We start from the raw sequence: 18,903 nt of genomic DNA, 5'->3' as shown, positions 1-18,903 counted from the left end.
TGTGTTTTAGAAACATGGCTGCTTGAGTCTCTCTTTTGGGCACTTCTGATTGTACAAGTTATCTTATAATTCAATGGAGATACCCAGGGCTTATGCAAACACCTGACAATAGTTCCCCAAGAGCAGTTATCAGGACCTGTCTTGCTCTCAAATTGTTTCTGCCCCTGAGAAGAAAGATACCATTCTTCTGGGGGGGCGGGGTAGGGGGGGTAATGTCACTCTCTCATATTACTTCCTGTTGTAAGGGCAACTTGAGACAAAGGACTCGAGTCTTCTGGGTTGCTTCAGTCTCCTTGTTAAAATCGATCCTAGGCAATTTGAAGCTTCAGTTCAAAAAAAAAAAACAAAAAAAAAAAAACAACAAAAAAAAACAAAACACCAGACTGGTGAAGGGCCCCTGCTAAAAGGTGAGAGGCCCTGTCTTAGCTGAAACCTGCCTTTCCCTGGGGACCATAGTTCCCTGACAGCCTCTCCAACAAGCTTATTGTACTCATTTCCAGCAGTTCTCAGCCAGGGAAGGAAATTGGTCTCTGTGGTAAATTGATTGAATTAATGGCTCCAATACCTCACCCCTACCAGCATCGTCACCCTCTGCCTTGAAGCATTCTTGTGCCCACCTTTTCTGACTTTAAGCCCAATAGTGTGACTTATTTTGCCCTCTGGGATGATAGTAAATATAGTGCAGAGAGTTTTAAAAAAGAGTGAATATTGGGTTGTTTTTCCTGTTTTAACTCAGAAATTATACCAAGGGCTGGGTAAGCCTGCTAAAATGATGAAAGACAGACTCTAGCCCAGTCGGCCCAGCAGAGAGCATCCGAAAGGAGCTAGGAGTCAGTCAGTAATACCCACTCAAAGAGCCCAATGAAGGCCACTTTTTGTGCTGCCTTTGTTTTAGTTTTGGATATTCTTACTTTCTTCTACAGACCTCGATCATCAAGAAACCTAATGAGACTTGAATAATCTTCCTAATGGGAGCAGGCACTCACTCACTCATGTGCTCAGCAGTAGCCCCGGGGTTACATCTAAGGTTATATCTCTAGTTACAGCTGGGCAGTTTTCTTCAAAAGACTAAGTACAATAAAAAAATCAAGTACAATAATTAGGTATTCACTTTGCATCCCTAGTATTTCTAAATGTTAAATGCTTTATGCAATTTGACAGACTTTTTTTTTTCTCTGGTTATTCTGTAGAGGTTTTTTTTCCCTTGAAAAAAATGAGATGATTCAAGAAACAGTATATTTTTAGAACTATTTTGGCACACAGTTTTCTTAAGGAGTCTAAAAGGTGAAGATAAAAGAACTTCTTTTAAAGTTGCTGATTCGCATTTATGATAATAATCAGTTCTTTGACAGAATCCAATCTGTGATCTGTATGAGAACAACCTCTTTACCTTTGCTTATGTGAAGTTAAAGTGTTCTAGTTGTAGACTCAGTTGGCATTTTCCACTTTTGGGGGAAGTGCTAGAACTTGATCAGAGGAGCTCATGTATAAGGACAATATCTATCATCGAGGCACCCCCTTATATGGCAAATTATAGAACTATTAAAACAAGTAAATGTACCCTGACAGCCAGATTCCAGTCAATAAAACAAGTAAATATGCATTCTTTATAAGAGACATGCTGTCTTACTTAGCTTTCTGTTATTATAATAAAACACTATGACCAAAAGCAGCTTGGGAGGGAAGGAAGGGTTCATTTGGTTTATATTTCACAGCACTGTTTATCATCCAAGGAAGTAAGGGGAGGAACTAAAACCTGAAGGCAAAAACTGAAGGAGAAGCCATGAGAAATATTGTTTCCTGCTTTTCTTTCTGTTTTCTCAGCTTGTGCAGCTCAGTTCCACCAGCTCAAGGGTGGGACTGCTCTGTACGCCGTGGTTGGAGCCTTTCCATAGCCATCATTAACCAAGAAAGAGTCACACAGACTTGTGTATAGGCAATCTGCTGGAGGCACCTTCTCAGTTCAGGTCCTCTCCTTAGATAATTCTAGGTTCTGTCAAGTTCACAAGACAAAAACAAAAAGAATAAACTAAAACAAAACAACCAGAACACACACCAATAGAGTCCAGGGTCATTATAGAGTATAATAATAATAATAACAACAATAATTATCTTTTAAAAGGAAAAAATAACTGTTGTGATGGTTTGTATATCCTTGGACCAGGGAGTGGCACCATCTGAAGGTGTGGCCTTGTTGCAATAGGTGTGACCTGGTTGGAATGGGTGTGTCACTGTGGGTGTGGGTATAAGATCCTCACCCTAGTTGCCTGGAAGTCAGTCTTCCACTAGCAGCCTTTGGATGAAGACATAGAACTCTCAGCTCCTCCTGCGCCATGCCTGCCTGGATACTGCCATGCTCCCACCTTGCTGATAATGGACAGAATCTCTGAACCTGTAAGCCAGCCCCAATTAAATGTTGCTTTTTATAAGACTTGCCTTGGTCCTGGTATCTGTTCACAGCAGTAAAACCCTAACTAAGACAAATTGGTACCAGAAGTGGGGTACCTAATAATATAACATTTATGGAAATGTAGATTTAAAATAATAAAATATAAAAAGATAAACTAAATATTTGAAATAGTGTATTTATAGTTTTAGAAAAGGAAGACTTTTAAGTAATTTACAATGAGGTTAAGAATTAGACACATTTGACTAAATTAAAATTAAGAACTTCTGGATATCAAAAAAATGTTATTAGAGTTCAAGACTCCAGTATAGTTTCCAGCACTATCTGTGTTAACATATAGTTTCTCTCTCTCTCTCTCTCTCTCTCTCTCTCTCTCTCTCTCTCTCTCTCTCTCTCTCTCTCTGTGTGTGTGTGAGATATTGGGTTTTGGCTTTTTTTTTTCTACCATGATTTTGATTTACCCAAGACTGAACTTGTATTAGTAATCTTTGTGTTTCTACCTCTTGAATGGTGGGATTGCAGGCATATACCACTACCTAGAGCTAGTTATAGCTTTACCTAAAAAGACAAGAAAGAACAGAATCTCTACCTGTGTCTTCCTTGTCATAGATGTGTTGTAACTTATAGCAAAGAGAAAACAAATGAGACGAAATGGACATGTGTACTTGTGTAAGGACCAAGTTACAGGCACTTAGACTTTTCTCAGGAACCAGGGGCAAAGATTTTTGGGTTGGACCATTTTTCACACCTCACTTATTTTCTGGAAAATCCTGGTTCCTATGGCCTTCACTATAATTCTACAAGGAAAATGAGCACTCATTGCAAATTAGAAGAAAGATTTGTAACTGTTATATCCTACCCATTAATGAAAAAGCAGTGCAATGAACTGTAATATACCCACAAAATAAAATATCAGAAAGTACTAATAATTGTATCCAGTTTTGCAATGTGTAAATTAATTTTAAAAAGTAATATTATTGAGTTTAAAGGTTCCTCACAAACTATGTACATGTATGATACCATTTCACTAAACTCAAAACTAAGTGACATTATTATCGAGGATTAAGTAAATACAGAACAAGGTGATTACCAAAAAATTTTTAAATTATTAAAATAAGAAAATTTAATAATGGCATGTTTTCAGGTTGAGGAATGGAAAGAGTGACAGGGGAAAAGGAGAAAGGAGAGAAAGAGAAAAGCATAGAGGGAGACACAGAGATTAATGAACACTTAACAAACACTAAGTTTTGATGTGATAAATAACACTTGGATCTTATCCTTCGGCCTTACATACTTCCCTAAAGTGATAAGAGACATTTCAAGTCAGATTAGAATTCTTGGCATTTTCTATTCGGAATGTATTTTCCATCTTGAAGTCGCTGTGTTTGAAGCCGGGAGCAATTACTTTTCAAGTAGATATACTGTCACCGCCTTTCAAGGTGTGATTGTCCCACGTTTCATCATAACTTCTTGAGCCGGCTAGAGGTTCACATGCCAAGCATTTTGAAATAAATGGGAATTGGAATTCTCTCCACCTGTAAAGCAGTGGAATGCAAAATTGAATTCTGACTAAAGGGCAATCAAGGGGCACTCCTCTTTTTAAGAGAAGCATAGATTCCAAGGCTTTGGTGCTGATGCACAGACTCATTTGAATACCTCTTTGCTTTTTGCAAATCACCTGTCTTTATAAGATGTCTCTACTCTTTCAAGTAAGGTTATTTCTATATAGGAAGTATGATTTAACAATTTTTCAAAGAGCACTTTCTTTATAGCAGTCTTGATGACTATCCATTTATCCAAGGCTGATTAGAAAGCCTTACAGAGGATACTTTATGTCCATGGGGACAACTATCATAATTCTGTGGCTTCTCGGCAAAAGAGACCTTAACAGTGAATGCTGACACATGGAAAGACCAATTCATTTGTTCACAGAGAATTCAATTGGCTTGGAAGAAAATTTATTTGTTTAGAGGTCTTATGGCCTGTTTATCCTATATTCATCTTGATATGACTGGTTAAGATTCTAAAACGCATCTTAGCTTTAATTGAGGCAAAACTCTTCCCCAACTGAAAACTGACTTCAGCAGGTCAGCCATTTTCCATAGCATTTGACAGCTTTAAGGAAATTACAGCTCCATTGCCTTGTAAGTTTACATTGTCGTACAATGTTCACAACTAAACACATTCAAGGAACTCAGTAAACAAAACATTGTACAGGCTATCCTGAAAATTAACGTTATATAGCTGGCCTACTTTACATAAATACAAACGCACATACATACATGGACACATATGATAATAGTTCACTTTCTCTGAGGCCAATATATTTCTAATATGTAAATTCCTCATACCTTAGGGAAATAAACCAAGGTAATTGGTATATAATTACAGAGATCCAATTGTGTCCTACTATCCCAGTCATTTATTAGCTAGGTCAAGAGCCAAGGGCCCACAAAGCCTCAGTATGTTTGAAATTTATAATTTTACATATATATATATATATATGTGTATATATATGTATATATATATATATATATATATGAATGAAACAGTGTATTTTGCCTGCGTTTTTTTAAAGATACCAGAAGATTGTGGCTATCATACAGTCTTCTGAAAAGATTTTGCTGTGTGTAGCTTTTTTTGTTACCAGTTTGCATGTAAAAATATGATAGTCCTTCTTTAAAAGAAATCCCAGCTTAAAGTTCAACAAATGGAAAAAACTAAGTCCAGATAAAACATGGGAAGGATGACTCTGAATTCTCCATGTCATGAAAATATAAATCTGAAGGAATAAACAATATATATCAATATCTGTAATTTTAAATGCTCCCCCCGACCCCGCCCAAAGATTGCTATGGTTACTGGAATAGTAGAGGGAAAAAAGACTGAGCTGAGAAACAAATGCGTAGCCAGGAATAAACACAAGGATGGTAGCAGTGGTGTTCTGAAGGACATACAAAAATACAGAGACGGAGCTGTAAAGCTTCTGAGCTACTAGAGACTGGGACACATCTCACGTATACAAAAAATCAGGAAGGAAGGGCAAGAGGGTAAAAGTAGCCTAGATCATGTATCTGAAAGTTTCTGAAAGAGTTGGGGGGTAGTTTTTAATCAAATCCCATCATTAGAGAAGGCTCAGGTTTCTCAGATTGGACCTATTTTCCCATGATGTACAATGTGGCAAATCATTGGCTGACAGTAGCCAGTGGGAGGTATAGCCTTAGCATAAATTCATTGTTAGATTGAATACCTCAGTGATTAGACTCCTGGGGTCTCTACTTCATGCTGTGAATGTCCTCATAAGCTATGAAGAAGACAGAAATATTCAAATGGCATCCAAAGAAGACATTTTCTCAAAAAGGTTGTTAAAGTAAGTCATTATATATTATCAAGTTTCAAGGTTCCAGTTACTCACAAAACCAAGGATTTATTTCTCAGTCATAAGATTACAGGTATCATGGCTAGGCATAAATTTATGTCATCTCCATGTACCTGTCATTTTAAGATCCTGCCTACAAAGGAGGGGCATCAGCATCTTGAAGGTTGAGAAAATGGCAAAGAACAAACCGACCATGCAAATGCTCTGCTCCCATCATATGTGATCATGTTTCACAGCCAAAATGAGTCACACAGTCAAGCTCAAAATGAGTCCTGTTGTGTTAGGAAGATTTACAGTTCTAAACACAAAGTGCATAGGTATGTACTTCTACTATGATGAAGCAATTGAAAAAATATGCCCTTGTATTAGATTGAATGTTGCTTCCCTGGTTAAAAAAAATACTGTCATTGTAAGAAACAATAATAAGAATACTTGATATATCCCAATGGCTAGCAATTCCCCAACCCTCCTTTTATCTTCCTCTCTTTTGGATGAGACAATTTGATGCCAGAAAATATATAGATATACATAGTACCTATGGAGTCAAATGCTTGAATATCAAGTGAAAACAGTAGTAAAAAACCCGTCAGTTTCATCTTTATTTCTTGTGTATTCTGAATATAAAAGAAAGATAGGAATATCCTGTGTAAAAATCATTACTTACACAAATAATAGAGAAAGATTTTGATGAATAGAAAAATATAGAGGCTCATGAAATTAAAAAATTTCAACAGTAAATTGTCACTTAGTGCTTGGAAATATGAAGTCCTTATGATGAGTCGCTTTCAGAACCAACATTTTCCAATGTAGAATTTTTAATGAATCTAGAATGTATGATGGCAAAAGGAAAAATTTGTTCTAGCAGAGCTGTCTTATGTAAACCCAAACCATTCACCCATCAAGAAGGCTAAAATCTTCACCATACAACTATTAGAGCTTGAACTGAATATGGCTTTGTGGTTTAATATTTATTTAGGGTATGTAAGACGCTAGGGTGAGATGCTGGATTCAGTCTTCCTCATTATAAGAGAATAAAGAGAATTTGTCTTTGAAGAAAAGAAGGAAGGGCACTGATAAAATGGAAAGACACTTGCCACTAATAACCTGGGTTTTTTCTCCTGAATCTACATGTTTAAAAGAGCGATTCATCACTAGGAAGTTTTCCTGTGACCTTTACATATATGAAATGACACATGTTTACTCACACACACGCACACACATACACACAAATACACATAAATATACTAAATGAAGAAATAAATGTAAATGGAAACCAAAACAAAGTAGCAGCGCTAAGACCTTGAGTCTTTGTTAAAGTTAGAGGAAATTTTAAAAATTGACTTCTTAATTTGTAAGTAAATAGAGAACCCTTCAAAATAACCACTGGCAAGCAAGCTCACAAGAACAAACAAAGGCATGAGCACCAAGAGAAAAATAAAAGGGAATTTATGCCCTTACCCTTTCCAACACAAATGCTCTTACCAAAGCCAAGAAAATAATAGAGTCTGTAAAACAAAAAAAAAATCGAGTCAGGATTTGCTTCCAAGAAGCATGAGAAAATATTAGATAATGCTAATGCTATAGAATAAGTGATCAAAGATTAAAAGACAAGAAAAAAACAGAAAAATAATCTGATGTAGAAGAAATGAAAGAAAAGTTGATAGAAAAGTCACCTGCATTTTAGTTTCATATGTCATAGTTTTGAACAAACTGAAAAATGTTATTATTGATAGCAAACCATGACAATAAAACAGAGAAGAAAGAATGAACAATTTTACTTATATTAAAATGTAATTTGAAGATAAAAAATATTAGAAGTAGTAGTACTTAATGGGATTAATGCTAAAAATGAAAAAAATCAAATTTCCAGACAACTAACAGATTTATTTTGCTGCTAAATCAAAGAAAAAGAAAAAACAAAAGAACCTAGATAGTTACAAGTATTTCAAAGATTACAAGATAGCACATAATACATTTAAAAATATATTTAAACCTTAAACAAAATAGATACAGTTACAGTATAACTATTCAGTATACTAAGCTTAGTTTTCATATGCATGTAATGTGAGACATTTGATACCTGAAGGTCTGTGTGTATTTGCCAGTTATTTATCACAAAAAAAAAATCATTGTCAAATCATAAATCCTATCAAAGCACAAATCAGTTTTTCATTTAAACTGAGAATAAAAGAAGAACAATTGCTGTCATCATAATTATTTATAATTGTTCTAAAATATAAAAGTGGAAACATGGGGGAAATTATTATTTACAAATTGCGTGATTATATCATCTAAAAATCTTAAGCATAGCAAGATTTGGAACTAGTAAAAGAATTCATTTGTGTAGCCAATCAAAAGACAATCAAATGTAGTTTTCTTGTATAATAATGATTCAGAAACTATAAAAGAGAAAATGATTGCATTCACAATAATTACATGTTAATATTTCACAAATCAATAATAAAAAACACTATGACAATAATTTAACAAGCTTTGTATTAAAAAAATGCAAACTCTTCAGAGACCCAGAAAATGGCTTAGGTCAATAAGGAATTATATTTTTGGTGGCTTGATGGCAATATAATGGAAATGTCAATTTTTAGAAATTTAACAAAGACATCCAAATAAAATTAAAAAACTAATGTCTTAATTTTTTCTTGTAATAATTAGTAATATCTGTTTTAATTTTAAACTGAGGAAAAAAATCAAGTATTATTAGAAAAATAAAAGATAAGAAAGGAAATATGAAAGCTTTGGTTTACCAAATATAAAATGGACTAAACTAGATTCCATAAAGTGGTGCAGTAATCAGGAAACTTTGGAGTTTAATTTTTCTACTGAAATAGTCAGTGAGCTGGTTATTAGTCCCTCATTTGTTGCTGTGATGAAACACCATGACCAAGGTAAGTTATAGTAGCATGGCAGAAGGTTGCAGGGAGAGTTGAGATTTCATATTGAATTACAAGCAGAAAGCAGAGAGTAAACTGGAGATGACATGAGGCTTTGAAATCTAAAACAAAGTCAGACCTCAGTAATGCATTTCCTGCAACAAGGCCATGCCTTCCTAGATCTACCCAAACAGCACCACTGGGGAGCAAATGGTCAAACGTTTGAGTCTGTGAGGGATATTCTTTTTTTTTTTTTTTTAAATTAGGTATTTTCCTCATTTACATTTCCAATGCTATCCCAAAAGTCCCCCATACCCCCCCACACTCCCCTACCCACCCACTCCCCCTTTTTGGCCCTTGCGTTCCCCTTACTGGGGCATATAAAGTTTGCAAGTCCAACGGGCCTCCTTTCCAGTGATGGCCTACTAGGCCATCTTTTGATACATATGCAGCTAGAGTCAAGAGCTCCGGGATACTGGTTAATTCATATTGTGGTTCCACCTATAGGGTTGCAGTTCTGTGAGGGATATTCTTACTCGAACCACCATGACCAGTGAGACGTTTGGTGAAATAGAGCCAATCACATATGCATGCAAACTCTTAGTATCAAGAAAAGACAAAGAAAAAGTAGATTTCATAAAAGTTAAAATGCATATGTATTAAATGCATTGTAAAGAAAAAAGAAACAAGAAGAAAAAATATTTTACTTGTGATTTAGTTTGGTACTCAGACTAAAGAATCCTTACAACTTAATAAAAACATGAACAATGCAATTAAAAATGAAAACTATGGGATATCTATTTATACCCAATTAAAAAATGAACAAAGGTTTTGAGTAGATATGTCTCAAAAACAGTATTTATAAATGACCCATCTAAACATGCTTAGGTTAACTGTTTATTAAAGAAGTAAAAATACTAAAGGCCTCTGCCCGTGGAGGAAGACACTCAGAGGCCCAGTTCACTGACACATAGCATGGGTGGGCATGCGGGCAGGTGGGTGGACAGTGCCACTACGATGACCCAGTACGTGGTGGGGAGGTGGAGCACAAAGAGTAACAGGATGGTTGTGCACGATGAAGAGAGGCAAAACTGGAGACACAAGGGACAACCTGATGTGAATAGCTTGTGGTGCCACATGAGGTCATGATGAGGTCCTGGCCAATACTGCTGCTGCCAAAGGCCAAGTGTAGGTCTGTGGCCCTGCAATAGCCAGGGTCTTCGGTAATGCCTATAATCCATATTGCCACCAATGACCATGCAGATTTGCCTGGTCTGAGCTGCTGCTGGGGCCTGTGTTGAATTCCTAGGTTTTTCAGAGCGGTCAGCATCTCTCACCTAGGCAGCGTGGGAGAGCTGACCCTGGCGCTCATTGGCTGCAGCGCTCAGGAAGCAGGTCCTGCACCTCATCTGGGCAGTGCGTTAGAGTTGGCCCTGGGGGCCTAGGTGTGGGAGAGCTGGCCCAGATGGTGTGAGCTTGGGAAACCCAGCCAGATACTACAGGCAGGAGAGCTGGCTTTGCTCCTCACCTGACAAAGCAGAAGGGGCCCTTGTGTCAAAGGCACAGGAGAGCTGGCAGGGTAATTAAGTCAGCTAACACCCTGGTCCAGATGCAGGGCTTCAAGTTGACCCATCCCAACATCTACCCCATCTTTGAACCTCTGGACTGCATGAAAGGGTCAGTGCTGCAGAAGCAAAGCTGCAGGATTTCTATGACACAGGACAACAACAGGGTATCTGAGAAGAATCCTTGTGAGGATCCAGTATTCATGGTGTAGCAGAAGCCAGAGGCCTAGAACCAGGCCAATGACTCATTGCAACGAACATTTACATGTAAAGCTGTTTGGGCAAAATGATACACTGTCATACACCTTGACTCACTAAAGATTCCATGGCAAAATGTTGCTGTTGCTGTTGTTGTTGTTGCTGCCGCTGTTGTTTTGAGGAGGAGGTTGTTAAGTGTGGAGTTCATATATGGAGGGATGGGAAGATGAGTGGGTTTGGGTTGCATGATGTGAAATTCACAAAGAGTCAATAAGATTTTTTTGTTTTTTTTTTTTTTTTTGTTTTTTTCTCCCCGAGACAGGGTTTCTCTGTGTAGCCCTGGCTGTCCTGGAACTCACTTTGTAGACTAGGCTGGCCTTGAACTCAGAAATCCGCCTGCCTCTGCCTCCCGAGTGCTGGGATTAAAGGCGTGCACCACCACACCCGGCAAGCTTTTTTTTTTTAAAAGATGAAGTCAAAATACAAAGTATGGGGTTATGAGATGACTTAGCACTTTCAAGCATGCATTGTTCTGGAGGAGGATCCAAGTTCAGTTCTCAGCACTCACATGGTATCTAAAAACTGTTTTTAATTACAGTTACAGAGTATATATGGCACCTCATCTGACCGCCACAGGCTCCTGCATGCATGTGGGGCATACACATATCCTAAGGTGCATATGTGCACGTGTATGCGTGCTCACACACACACACACACACACACACACACACATACACACACACACATTAAATAAATCAATAAGTGAATACAAAAAAGTAAACTATGAGATACCTTTTTATACCAGTTAGAATACCAATAATAATAATAACAACAACAACAACAACAACAACAATAAAGTAACCAGTGTTTGCAGGATTATGATGTATCACATCATACATTATTGGAGGGAATGCATAATAATATCATTGCTATGAAAACTTTCATGATTTTCTTTTTCCAGATGACAGCTGAAATGTGACCCAGAATTCTACTCTGAATTTTATTTCCATTAGAAACAAAAGGCACAGCCTCAAAGGAACGTGAACATGAACCATACCATTCATAGCCTAAACAGAAGCAGGACATAGATCTATCAATAAATGAGTGAAAATTGTAGTTCACACATGTAAGAAATTGTGACTATATTTATTAAAAAATCAATAAAGTCTTGATACATTCAATAACTTAGATGAACTTCAAAATCATTACACCATGTCCAAGTTTTGAGCAAGACATTAGGCCATATATTGTCTGTTTCCTACTTAAAAGAAAGACACCCAACACATGCAAATATAATTCTAGAAAGCAGATTCTATGCGGATCAGACTCTGGGAGCTGGGACTGGAAAAGGAGAGCATGGGACCTGGATTTCAAATAAAATTATTAATTCCCTGCTGAAGATATCGACAGCACTTTCACTTTTTTATTTTTCCTTCATTATGAATGTCATAAATAAATGAAGAATAAGATAGCATAGACCTTGTGACATGAATTGAATAAACATCGATTTGCAGAAACCTTGTTGTGATTATCATGATACCCAACTATATTGTTGACTGAAAATATAACTTAAAATTGGTTATTTCCTACATTTCTAACAAGCCAGTAAAACAATCATGTAGAGACTGCTCATCCCCAGCACTACAGCAGGTAAGTGCTTGGATGATAGGAGCCGATGGACCAAGACTGATGCAATGCTTAAAACCTAGGAAACATCTTCACCAATTTGCAATAAGGAGCTTTGCTTACCTGTTTTCCTCATTTTTGTACAGGTCTCTCTTGAAATCACCATCTACTAAATTCTTGGGACATGAATTCTTCATTCAGCCTCTGCTGCTTGTAATGGTCTTAATCAAGACCATATAATACATAGATCGGTGAACCTTTTTCATTTCCCTATTAGATAGATGGAACAAATGAGCTCATATAATCTCAGAGGTTAAATATCTTTTGTCCTGCATGGGGTGTCTCATAAGTGATAGTGGTAAAGTAAAAGTAAAAAATGTCTGAATGTTTAACCCAAGCTTTGTTCTGGTGCAGGTTCATGGTCCTCACATTGTTGGTCCAGTTATTATTCACTAAATCTTGTCTAGAAAATAGTCTAGGAGTAAAACCAACTTATAGCATATATGTTGCCCAACACAGGGGTATGAGAAATATATGATATTTTCTAAATGTAAGGTGATGGTAGTTTTCTAGGTGATGCAGAGAATTCAATTATTATTTCCCCCTTGCTTCTCCTCCAAAATAGACATATATGAACACTCACAGGATATGTGTATATTTAGACAAGATCAAGAGGTTTCCTTGTTAAACATCAATAAAGAATTTGCTACGTTTAACCCTTGATTCCTAGTAGAGAGTTTGATTTGTCTTCCTCTCTGAAGACCAGATTTCATAGATTTGCATGGTTCTAGGCAGACTGCCAGGAGCAAAGAGGTAACAAGCCTTACTCACCTGTGACCTCTGAGAGCTAAGGTAATGTACTCACTTGGCCAAGTCATCGATGGAATAAGGTCCATGAACGCCATGGAGATAACAAATGCCTGTTTGACTGGATTTAAGGTCCATGAGGTATTCCACACCCTACCCATTTCCTTGTGTTTGTCATCTGAATCCCACAGATCACCATGCCTTCTTTTTGAGTAGTCCTTGCTAGCAAAATCAGCTGAATGTCTTGAGAATAGAAATTTGGGGACAGATCTTGTTGGTTCACACTGCATGGTCACTGCAGCAGCTGTTCCCTCAGACTGAAGTGTAAGATGAAGCAATCCCTTTCCTCCTCAATTTGCTTTTGTTCATCATATTTTATCATATTAGTAAAAACTGTAACATTAAAATCCTTCAGATTTGTCCCTCATCAACATAGCAAAGCTGGGTGTTTATACTTCTGTATCCACTAGGTTTGGAACATGGGCTATTCCTAAATAAGAATGTTACATTGGACAATGTGAAGTCCAGCATCAGAGCATGTTTCCTGAGTTGTCAGCCTCAGGCACTGCCCATAGCTTGGGAATGAATACCTTAGTACAGAGATTGGAGAGATGTAGGGTGTCAGTACAGCATATACTATCAGCTCTAGATTGAAAAAATGAACAAAAAGTTTATCCTTAAGTGGTTTAAATTACATCACAGTAGGAAGAGACTGTAAAAAATAATCAAAGCAACCAGCACCATGTGTTATAAAGTGATAAATGACAAATAATACTCCACATGATAAAGTGGGAGGAAGAAGAATAAAATATCAGAGTGAGGCCGGGCGTGGTGGCGCATGCCTTTAATCCCAGCACTCGGGAGGCAGAGGCAGGCGGATTTCTGAGTTCGAGGCCAGCCTGGTCTACAAAGTGAGTTCCAGGACAGCCAGGACTATACAGAGAAACCCTGTCTCGAAAAAAAACCAAAAAAAAAAAAAAAATATATATCAGAGTGAGGTAAAGGGGAAGAATTTAGAGGGAGGGGAGAGGGTGGCCTTCATTGAGCAGGTACATTTGAACATTTGCTCTAAGGAATTAAAACCCGGCACGGCACCAGAGTAAACACTTCAGTCTGTCTTTTTAGTGGTCCCCTGCTGATCTCCACAGGCACTGCACACACATGTGGCACAACTGCACATATATATATATATATATATATATATATATATATATATATATATATATATACATGCAGGTGAAACTCCTATACACATATTTAAATAAACAAATGTTTTTAAAATAAAAGGGGGGGCTGTCTAGCATTCATCCATAAACAGCACAAGAAGTAATCATACTTTCTCCTCCTAAAATTAAGGAGTCACTGAAGAAGGTAAGCAGAAATACTGTAAGTGCCAGAGGTAATGGACATTTGCATTGAAATAGTAATTGCTAGAAAACACAGAACAGTTGCACACAGGAACTCATAGTAGCACAAAGAAGACCTACACAAGATCAAGCCAGTTAAAATCACAGCATCCTAGGACCCAGCATGTATAGGAAGAGGCTCATGAATCCCCTTCCTTAGGTGAAGAGATATTAGTAATGATAGCTTCTATATGAGATAGAGACATCTTCAGGGATGTGGTCTCTGAAGAGACCCCAGCTCCTGTAGGTGGCCTTATACTCACAATCATACAGACAACATAGGATTGGAGGGAACAAAGGTATGAATGATGGGGAGAAGTTGGAAGTGGAGAATGGAAGTGGATTTGATAAAAACACATAATATGCATGCATGAGATTCTCAATAAAATATTTAAATAAAAAAGAAAATTACACAGACATACACACACACACACACACACACACACACACACACACGGTTCCTCTCAGTTTTTTATGTCCTGCGATGCAGCAGGATGTAATAAGAGAAATGACATTTATTGTGTATAGTAGTAAATGCCTTAGGCAAAACAACCAACCTTGTGAATAGATGTTATTTTATTCAAACAGTGTTAGATCAACTGGCACCATCAGCACCACTTGGGAGCTTGTTAAAAATGAAGAATCTGAATTCTCAACCTATGAAGCCAAGATGATAATAACTTTTTAATGTATTTATTGCCTTTTCTCTTTCTATTGTATCACTAGACTTAAAATGTATATGTACATTCCCTTTCCAGACATTGGTTGAGATATAGTATGTTTGCTAGTAATATTCCATGTGCCAAAGCAGGCCACATGCCAGGAGACTGTCTATAGAGCTTAACAGAGAGTGACTACATAGTTGTAGATCAGTTTATCAAATAGTACAGAGATTATTAAAGAATTGTGGCTATTTTATTTAAGTAACTACTGTGTAGAACCGTACTTCAGTAGAGTATGAAAAAGTCTTTACAGAACAGCAATTACTGTTTTTTGTTTTTGTTTTTGTTTTTGTTTGTTTTACAGCATATAACTGAGCTTTAATGTGCCATCTTTGGTACAATTCTCTTTTGGGATCGAATTCTGGAAAGTATAATACTCCATATCATCCAGCCATACCTTGGTGGCCCAAATAAAAAGGTACTTCAGATAATTACCAGCCAGCTGTTACATTAACTATTATTCTAAGAGAAGATTAAAGGAGGTTGGTCATTACATGAATGATTTTGTACTAACTGTGTTGAATTTCTGGCTACCATTTCTTTTGATGAAGTATGTTAACTTTGTGAAGCTGTATTAGAATCTCACCTTCGCTAACCTCTGTATGAAGTATTAATGGACTATGGCAGTATGAGGGGGCATGTGGCCAGGCTCATTACTGTGCTTCAAGAGGTGAACACTGTTCTAGCTTTGTTTAATCAGTTATTCCTGGGTCTGTTGGCTAAGTAGAGTTATTATTCTCACGTCCCTTCTTTCAGTTATCACTATATGTGTGAAAATCCACCATGTGTGCATATCACAAGATTACGACTTACCTGTAGGGTCAGTGGTATCCTTTATCTACTCTACCACAGGGCTCAGGCTACTTGGGGAGGCAGGTCACAAAGTTGACTGTGCTTATGGAAGGCACAGGACATCACTCTGGGGGATGGAGGAGTGAAGCCAGAGGTCTTCTAGGACAGCCAGAACTGATTCAGAGGCCGATGCCATCTGGTTCTCAGGCTCTTGGGCACTCAGATGCCACTGGTAGGTGGAAGAGCTGAGAATGAGAATGGAGTGGGGGGGTCCATGGGCTGGGTCTAGCCTGGGGCCAAGAGGAAAAAGAGGGGAAAACTCTACTTGGGACCCTAAGGGGAATGTGGGGGCAGGGTCCTTGGCTTGTTTGGCCAGGAACATGGCTTGGTGGAGGCTATGGCTGGGAGTGATGAGAGGCCTTCTGCAGATTAAGACTGCCAGCTCTTTAGGCAAAGGCCTGTTCCATTGCTCCCCACGGTGGATCCCAATGAAAAGAAGCAGTCCATGGTTTTAAGAAATCTATTGTCATGGTGGAAAGTAGATGATTAGAAACCACACCCCCAGCAGGGCAGCACTTGGGAGGCAGAGGTAGGCGGATTTCTGAGTTCAAGGCCAGCCTGATCTACAGAGTGAGTTCCAGGACAGCTAGGGATGCATGGAGAAACCCTGTCTCAGACTCCCCCCCCCAAAAAAAAAAAAGAAAGGAAAGGAAAAGAAGAGGAGAGGAGAGGAGAGGAGAGGAGAGGAGAGGAGAGGAGAGGAGAGGAGAGGAGAGGAGAGAAGAGAAGAGAAGAGAAGAGAAGAGAAGAGAAGAGAAGAGAAGAGAAGAGAAGAGAAGAGAAGAGAAGAGAAAGGAAAAGGAAAAGGAAAAGGAAAAGGAAAAGGAAAAGGAAAAGGAAAAGGAAAAAGAAAAAGAAAAAGAAAAAGAAAAAGAAAAAGAAAAAAAAGAAAAAGAAAAAGAAAAAGAAAGAAAAAGAAAAAGAAAAAGAAAAAGAAAAAGAAAAAGAAAAAGAAAAAGAAAAAGAAAAAGAAAAAGAAAAAGAAAAAGAAAAAGAAAAAGAAACCACACCTCCTTCTCAGGGTGGGCCTGAGGTTAAATACCTTTTGTAGGGTGAGCTTCTGGGAAGGAGAGTTTATTGGCTAAGCCTCCAGGCCTTTAGGTACCTCATTAAAATGGAGATCTGTCTTGAGGCTATGTGATTTGTAGTCACATCCTCTACCTGTAGAGGGACTTGGGCATTGCCCTTACATGACTGATGGCCACAGATCTCTCTGTGGGGTACTGTGGGGGGCTGTAGCTAAGTGACAGGAGCTTGGGGCCCAGGAGCATGGCAAAACACCTACCACTCCTGCAAGGGTCACCCGGGTTTCAAGCCTGTGCTCAACTGTGGACCAGACTGCCTTTCACAGCCCACAGCCCCACAGTTACCCACTTGCTTGTTTATGCACTTCACATGGATATGATAAATGTAGGGCATTCCAACCTTTTAACTATTTGAAATAATTCTTACAGGTTCATTCAACAATGTACCTCTTGCCTGATAAATGTATGCTTTTATTTCATATATGCATACTGTAGTTTTATCATTTTCTACCTTCATTTCTACAGCACCTTCCTCCAACCCCTTTCATATGCCTCAGCTCCATGCCAAATTTGTGATCATGTTTAAAGTAATTATAATTGTTACATATACCTACATATACCCTCACTATATATATATTCGGACTCACATACATATATGTATATATATATATATATATGTGTGCAACTTGCTGAATACATTTTATATGTGTATATATATGTATGTATGTATATATATATATATATATATATATATATATATCTTGTTGAGTACATTTAATGTTGCTTGTATCTATATATTTTTAGAGCTGACCACTTAGTATTGAATAACCAATTAGAGATCTCATGCCTGGGGAAAATTAATTCTCCCTCTCTTAGCAGTTGTTAATTGCCTGCAGCTCTGCATATCCTTGTACCCACAGATAAGTGCAGCTCTCACTACTCATCAAAGATTTATGCACACATGTCTTATGAGTATATAACTGTGAAGACATGCTGAGCCATAGGATTTATATATGTTTAACTTGATTCTCTCCGTTTCTAATTTGAAAGGTGAATTTTAAATTCGATCAGAGGGTGATACTTATAGGTATGTGCTTCTACTTTTACTTACAACTTTATGATATTCTACTTAAAGCCTAATAATCCTATTTCTTCCTAAGCTTAAAAAATTTTGGTTGGAATTGGGCAGTTTTCAAAACTGCACTGGCTCCCAATTACCCCAGGGTATTATTCAGTGTATTACTTATACTCTGGTAAAAGACAGAAATCCTTGCCTGCTACACTGACATGCATAGGAAAAGTATCCTAGCACCTCATTGATCAATATTCTCATATAAATAGATAATGAATCTGGGACATTGCTATTCTCGAGTCCCAGTGGCTCTGCTGAAAAAGAGAGATGTATTGTTCTAAGACAAATATAGGAGATGCGTGCTTTTTCTGGAGAAGAGATGGCATTGCTTTCTTTTTCAGTCTTGCATGTGGGGCTCTGTGTGGGAAGTAGAACATTATTTATGATTTGAGAGAGAAAAGGGCTGTTGTAGAATGGGAGCTGGAGTAAAAGAGAGACCGAGACAGATGGACAGACAGCAGACAGATACTAGATAGATAGTAGATAGATAGATAATAGATAGATAGATAGATAGATAGATAGATAATAGATAGATAGATAGATAGATAGATAGATAGATAGATAGATAGATAGATAGATAGATAGATAGATAATAGATAGATAATAGATCTGGCTGCTTCTACCTCTGTCGTGGTTACCTTTTACTGTCAATTTAATAAAACCTAAAGTTACCTAAGAAAGGAGACTTAATTGAGGGATTATTATAGATCAGATTGACCCGTGGTCATTTTTTGTAGGATATTATTTTGAATTTTAATTGATGTAGAAGTATCCAGCCACAGTGAGTGGCAACATTATTTGGTATATCATCCTGGGATGTATAAGAAAGTTAGCATACCTTCAAAGTTTCTGCTTCAAATTCCTGCCCTGACTTCCGTGAATAATAAAGTATAACC

This window comes from Mus caroli, unplaced genomic scaffold, assembly GCF_978045245.1.
Source record: "Mus caroli unplaced genomic scaffold, Mus_caroli_1 scaffold_2, whole genome shotgun sequence".
NCBI lineage: Eukaryota > Metazoa > Chordata > Mammalia > Rodentia > Muridae > Mus > Mus caroli.
This window is presented reverse-complemented; position numbering follows the sequence as displayed.